A 6000-nucleotide genomic window follows, 5' to 3' on the forward strand; every position below is an offset into this window, starting at 1 on the left:
GCGACGATGAGCAGATCATCAACATCAATCTGTTGTGGCAGGAAATAAAGAAATTAGTATAATACAGCTCAATTAAATTCATGGCAAACAGTCCGTCAGCTGGAAAGACCCAAGGCATTATATATCTAAATGTTTTGTCATGCAGGTTTGAAAAATACAAATTATAAAGGAGTGAAAAGAAGTGTGGTCTGGGTGTGCTGGGAGGGGCTGTACAAAGTGATAACTGCCTGGATGCCGAGCAATGTGCATCCAGCCGGTCACTTGAGACTAAACAGTGTCAGATGCATCTGGGATACTGAGATAATGCAAATGGAGGGCAAATAAAAAGTATGTTACTCAAAGACTTTAAAACTTTTAAAAACTTTTTTACTTCAAAGGCAAAAACTGGTATAAGCACTGGAGTTGTGACTAACTTCAGAACACTTCTGAACAAAGCAGACATTCTGTTAAGAAGAAGAGCTGTAGAAGCTGTCAGGAGGGAGAAGAGCTGTAGAAGCTGTCAGGAGGGACTACCAATTTGATGTGTACTTTGCTGTGTTGGCCTGCTATTTACTGCATCTGTTTTGGGCAGTGAAAGGACTGGACTTTGCTTTTTACATCCTGCTTGCCAAGGTTCTCCAATGGCATGTGTGTGCTTGCCTCCTGTTAAGAACTCTCAGGACCATCCCATCAAAGACTTCATCTGCAGCCCCTGAACTCCTATGCTGGGAGTTCTGACCTGCCATGTTGTGCCAATTCCAGTTCTGAGACCTGGAGGTGGTTTGGCTGCTAAAGAACCAACAAAATCCACGCATCGACTCTCAGCACCTGTTTTACTTGACGCAGCACTGCCATGCAGTTGAAAAACCAACACATCGCTGTGTTGCAGCCAAAGAATCAACACAGTGCCTGCCATGCAGCTAAAGGATCGCCATAGCCTGTGTCCTGAGCTCCATGTCATTGACATCCGTGGCACCTGCTCCAACTCTGACGCAAGCCCTGCTGTGCGGCTGAAGAAATCTACGCATGACCTGCTTTGCAGCTGGAAAATCGGCGCTGCGCCTGTTCTGCTGCCACCTCATCGACCCAGCGCATCTGAATTCTCGACGCATTGTCCCTGTGCGCCACGTTCTTCATTGATGTAGCCCAGCACTAAGGAACCGAGGTCAAGTGTCTGGAGATAGATGCATCACCTCCCCTTACAGTAAGGAATCAATTCATCACCTTCCCTCTCAGTAAGGAATCAATGCATTACCTCCCATGACAGTAAGGAATCGATGCATCACCTCTCCTGTGCTTCAGTAAGGAACTGGCTCATCACCTCCCCTGGCAGTAATGAATCGACGCATCACCTTCCTGGGAGCAAGGAATCGGTGCATTGCTTTGCTTTACCTTAGCCTCACCTCCCCTGCGCCTGTTTTCACCTTTGATTTTGACACATTCCAGGTACTTAGTGATTAAAGTAATGGATCCATGGTTTCCTCCGGACTCAACTGTTTTGAACCTTTTTAAAGTGACATCTTTACTTGTGTGTGTTGTAGTTTTGTTGTTTTGGTCTTACATTATTCAGATAAGTATTGGTTATTTTTCTAAACTGGTGTGATGTCCTTTTGTAGTGTTTTCACAGTGTTACTGTGTGTATGTACAAATGCTGTGCACATTGCCTCTGAGATAATCCTGACTGCTCGTGGCAGGCTACCAAGGGTGTGAGCAGGGATGCCTATTTTCTTTATTGAGAATGAAAAATTCAAAACAGGGTTTAGCTTCCTGTCTATCAAATGTTATGATGCTAGATGTTTTAATTATTGAAACTGCCTCAAGCCACATTGAAAAAAATAAAGCAGGAGATTGCAGATTTAGAAATAATCTAGGAGAAGATCCAAGTTGTTCTGATGAAAACACATTTCTAAAAAGCTTGGTGGCCACAATAGATGAGTTTCAAAGAACGAATATTTTGAAGAAGACTGACAAACTTTAAGAAAATTAGGAAATATGACAAAGAACCATCAGAAGGGGGGCTTGGAGAAGTTTGTGGAGTATCCTTTCTTTTTCGTGCTGGAGATCTGAGGGCCAATGGTTGTAAAAGAGGAGGTTCTTGCTCAGCAGGAGGCTCAACATCCTGTTCTGCTACTACTTTAGCAATATCTACTATTACTGGCTGTGGCTGTTGTCCACTGTGCTCAGTTTCCTGCAACAATTGGGTACTACTTTGCAAAAGAGATAAATCTGATGACAATCATTTCCTGTGTATCCTACTTCAATCAATACCACAGTGCCCCTTTCTGCCTAAATCCAAGATGATAAAACCCTTCTCCACTTGTGTAGTACTGGTGTGCCCACCCCAATGGTGTATCAAACACACAGATTGTGTCGGGAGAAAAGCTTGAAGTAAGTCTAATCTCTGGCCTTCTTTTGGGGTAGTATTCCAAATCAACATTTTTTTGTCAACCATGCAACCTCAGTTTGGACCCAAACATATGGAAATCAGTCTAGACACTGCTCAAATAGGACCAGGTCAGCCCGAACTACCAGGTTCTCTCCGAACCAGAACACATGCAACTTCTGCCCTAATTGGAGCTTTCCAGTCAACTGTAGCTTGGCTCAAGCAGTGAGCTCGGGACTCATATCTGGGCAAACCACTGCCTCTTAAGGCGGTACATCAAACACCGAAAGGGTGATGGGATGAATGTTTGCAGTAAATCTATACACTGGCAATCGCTTGGGCAGCATTCCAACCAATTGTTCCTTTTGCCCACCATGTGACCTCAGTTTGGAGCCAGCCAATGCAAATCAGTCTTGAACCTGGTCCAATAGGATCAGTCAAGCCCGAAATGCTAGGCCAGGCCCTCTCTGTACTAGAAGACAAGCAGGCTAAGACCAACTTTGCCCATGTCGGTGTAGTTTGGTTCCATTGGCAGAGTGAGCACGGGACCCACGTCTGGGCATATCTTTGCCACTCAGAGTGGTTCATCTAACACACACAAGGCTATGCTAGGAATGCAGCAATCAGTCTAACCAGTGGCAATTGCTCAGGGTAGCTTTGCAACCCAGCGTTCTTTTTCCCACTGCTAGACTTGGTATCCTAGGTGTGGTTTCCCTAACTTTTAAACTTAAGACCTCCTGTTTTTGCTGATTTCATTTTTGCTGGACTTAGGACTTTGCACACTTTACTAAGCTAAAGTGTTTTTGCTCTTTCCTTACTACATGGTAACATTGACTCATACCCAATTGGCATATTGCATTTACTTATAAGTTCCTAGGAAAGTGCAGTACATGTGCCCAGGGCCTGTAAATTAAATTCTACTAGTGGGCCTGCAGCACTGATTGTGCCACCCACTTAAAAATCTATTTAAACATCTCAGGACTGCCATGGCAGAGCCTATGTGTGCAGTGTAACCTGCCATGTTAACCTGGCAAAATAAACCTTTTGACAGGATCAAATCTTCCTTTTTAAGTCAGCCGCAGGGTAGGCCCTGGACATCCCCAAGGGCAGGGTGCAGTGTATTTAAAAAGTCGGACATGTACTTTCAAGTTTTACATGCCCTGGTAGTGAAATACTCTTAAATTTATTTTTTGGGTGAAATCAGGTTTTAACTTGCAATTCTGAAATTGCCATTTTTATAACGTTAAATCACTTGTGTCGTTGATAAGTAATAGGATCACTTCTAGTGACCAGTGCAAAACCAAAGATTTGAGATAAATGAATCTTTAGGGAACATTTATGTGATTTAACTCGTTTACCCAGTTTCTTGGGGAAGATTGTGTGGCCCTATGTTGTTGTATATCTAGTTGCGCAGACTTTTGGTAATAATAGTTTGGGATTTGATTTTCCATATTGCTTTTGACACACCTTATTATTTATTGATTGCTTTTTGACATGTCTGTTTATATAATTTGTGTTTGTTTAATTATAGATGCTCATAGAATATTTCATGTATAAGATTTGTTAAGTAATAGGTTTTTAGTCTAGTGGTAGCACTAATGTCTGAACAAGAGACTTTGTCATATAGCAATGACTATATTGCTATAATGGCAAGAGGTCCCACGCTTCTAGGACAGCAACAAAAATCCTCCCTAACGAATACGCAGCAAGATTCAACCAGAGCTGTCCTAGAAAGAGTTCATAACAAACTAAAAAGAACGGAATTACATGTAAAACCTTTGACTGATTGCTTGAATACTAGCGTCATTCCAGTAGGCTTGCTAGTATGGAATGTGCCTATTATCTTTATTGAGGATGAAGAATTGAAAACATGGTTTAGCTTCCTGTCCAACAAATGTTTACAAAGCTAGATGTTTTAATTATTGAAACTGCCTCAAGCAACATTGACAAAAACATAAAGCAGGAGATTGCAGATTTAAAAATAATCTAGCACAAGATCCAAGTTGTTCTGATGCAAATGCATTTCTAAAAAGCTTGGTGGCCACAATAGATGAGTTTCAAAGCACGAATATTTTAAAGAAGACTGACAAACTTAAATAAAATTAGGAAATATGACAAAGAATGTATGTACCCTTACTTAGGAAAAGATTTTTACCAACAAGACCCCGATTATACTTGGGGGTTTCATTAATGACTGACTTTCTCTGATACTACTTCATCAGGTTCAGATAGTAACTGTACTGCAGGTGAGGGATGTAATTTAGGCTTTGGACCAGGCCCGTCAGCCTTTAATACAGCAAGGCCAAAGACCACAATGGGGTTGAGTAAGGCACGTCAGACATGGTTAGTTCAGAAACCAATATGCATTGGGGTAGAGACAAACTCGCAATCAATATTACGAGTGGTAGATTCTGATATCAAGAATAAGAATCTTGAAACAGTCTCTATCTTCAGTTTGTCTTCACATGATTTGAGTCAAATGAAAATTAAAGTATTGAGTACTGGATTGTCTTTTATACCAACCAATAGAAACGACCCTTTTCTAACAAAGATTGAGCTTTACAAGTTTTTTAGAACACTGCAATTGAAACAGTTTTTTGCGACAGCCCCATATAATGCATGTATGGACACTACAGGCTTACATTGTCCTTCCACCTTTTTTATACTGACTAATTTGATGCGAAAGTTAAGTTGACCTTTGATAATGTGGTTTTAACTGAGGTGGAACAAATATTTTGACAACGCAAATATGTAAAATTCAGTCATACCAAAATGCAGAATGGTACCTTGAGTTCCCTAGCGAATCACAGAGAAATAATAATCAAACCAGCTGATAAAGGTGGGAGTATCGTCGTGGAGAATAGATCAGACTATGACATGCATGTGCAGAATCTGTTGCATTATTTTAAATGACCAAATGACCCTTCAGGTGTGATTAAGCAGGAGATTGCAGAGTTGACAATGTTGGGTCTTAATGGCCTATGGCTTAGCCAAAAAGAATTTGACTATCTTAACAAGAAGGACTTTACCATCTTTACCAACTATTGCTACTCACTTGCAGTGTAATTGTAAGCAGGAGCGCCTGGCTTTCACATTTGCTCAGTTTTTTTAAAATACTCCTTTTAAAACTATTGCTACTCACTTGCACAGAAATTGCTTTTAATTCACTCACCATTCACTCGGCTCGCCCTGCGCATTTACCCCGGTCCACCACAGACTATTCAGTTTGAGTGGAGGGAAGCTTACACGCACACCGAAAGTGAATTACAACTTCCGGTGAATTCACGAAGGTCAGCAGTCTAGCAGCTGATCTCCCCCATATAAAATCCTCATGCCGGTCACAACGCGCAGCGGATGCGTGCAGCGGGCGCGCCGCCTGCGCGCCGAAGGGGCAGCAAAGGCAAGCCTGTCTGCGCCCGTCCGCGCTTGGAACGGGCCCAGGGCCATGCCCCCTGGCCCTTCCACACTAGACCCCCACAGCAAAGCATTGACGTACACTAGCAAGCAACTCAAAAACATACTCAGTGAACACCACGACAAACAGATTTGCCCTCGCATTAACCTGGAGTCCCTATCCACCAAGTCCACCGCCTGCTGCCCAAAATGCCCATTCACACTAGAAACCATCGTCAGATTCC

This window comes from Triturus cristatus, chromosome 2_1, assembly GCF_964204655.1.
Source record: "Triturus cristatus chromosome 2_1, aTriCri1.1, whole genome shotgun sequence".
Taxonomy (NCBI): domain Eukaryota; kingdom Metazoa; phylum Chordata; class Amphibia; order Caudata; family Salamandridae; genus Triturus; species Triturus cristatus.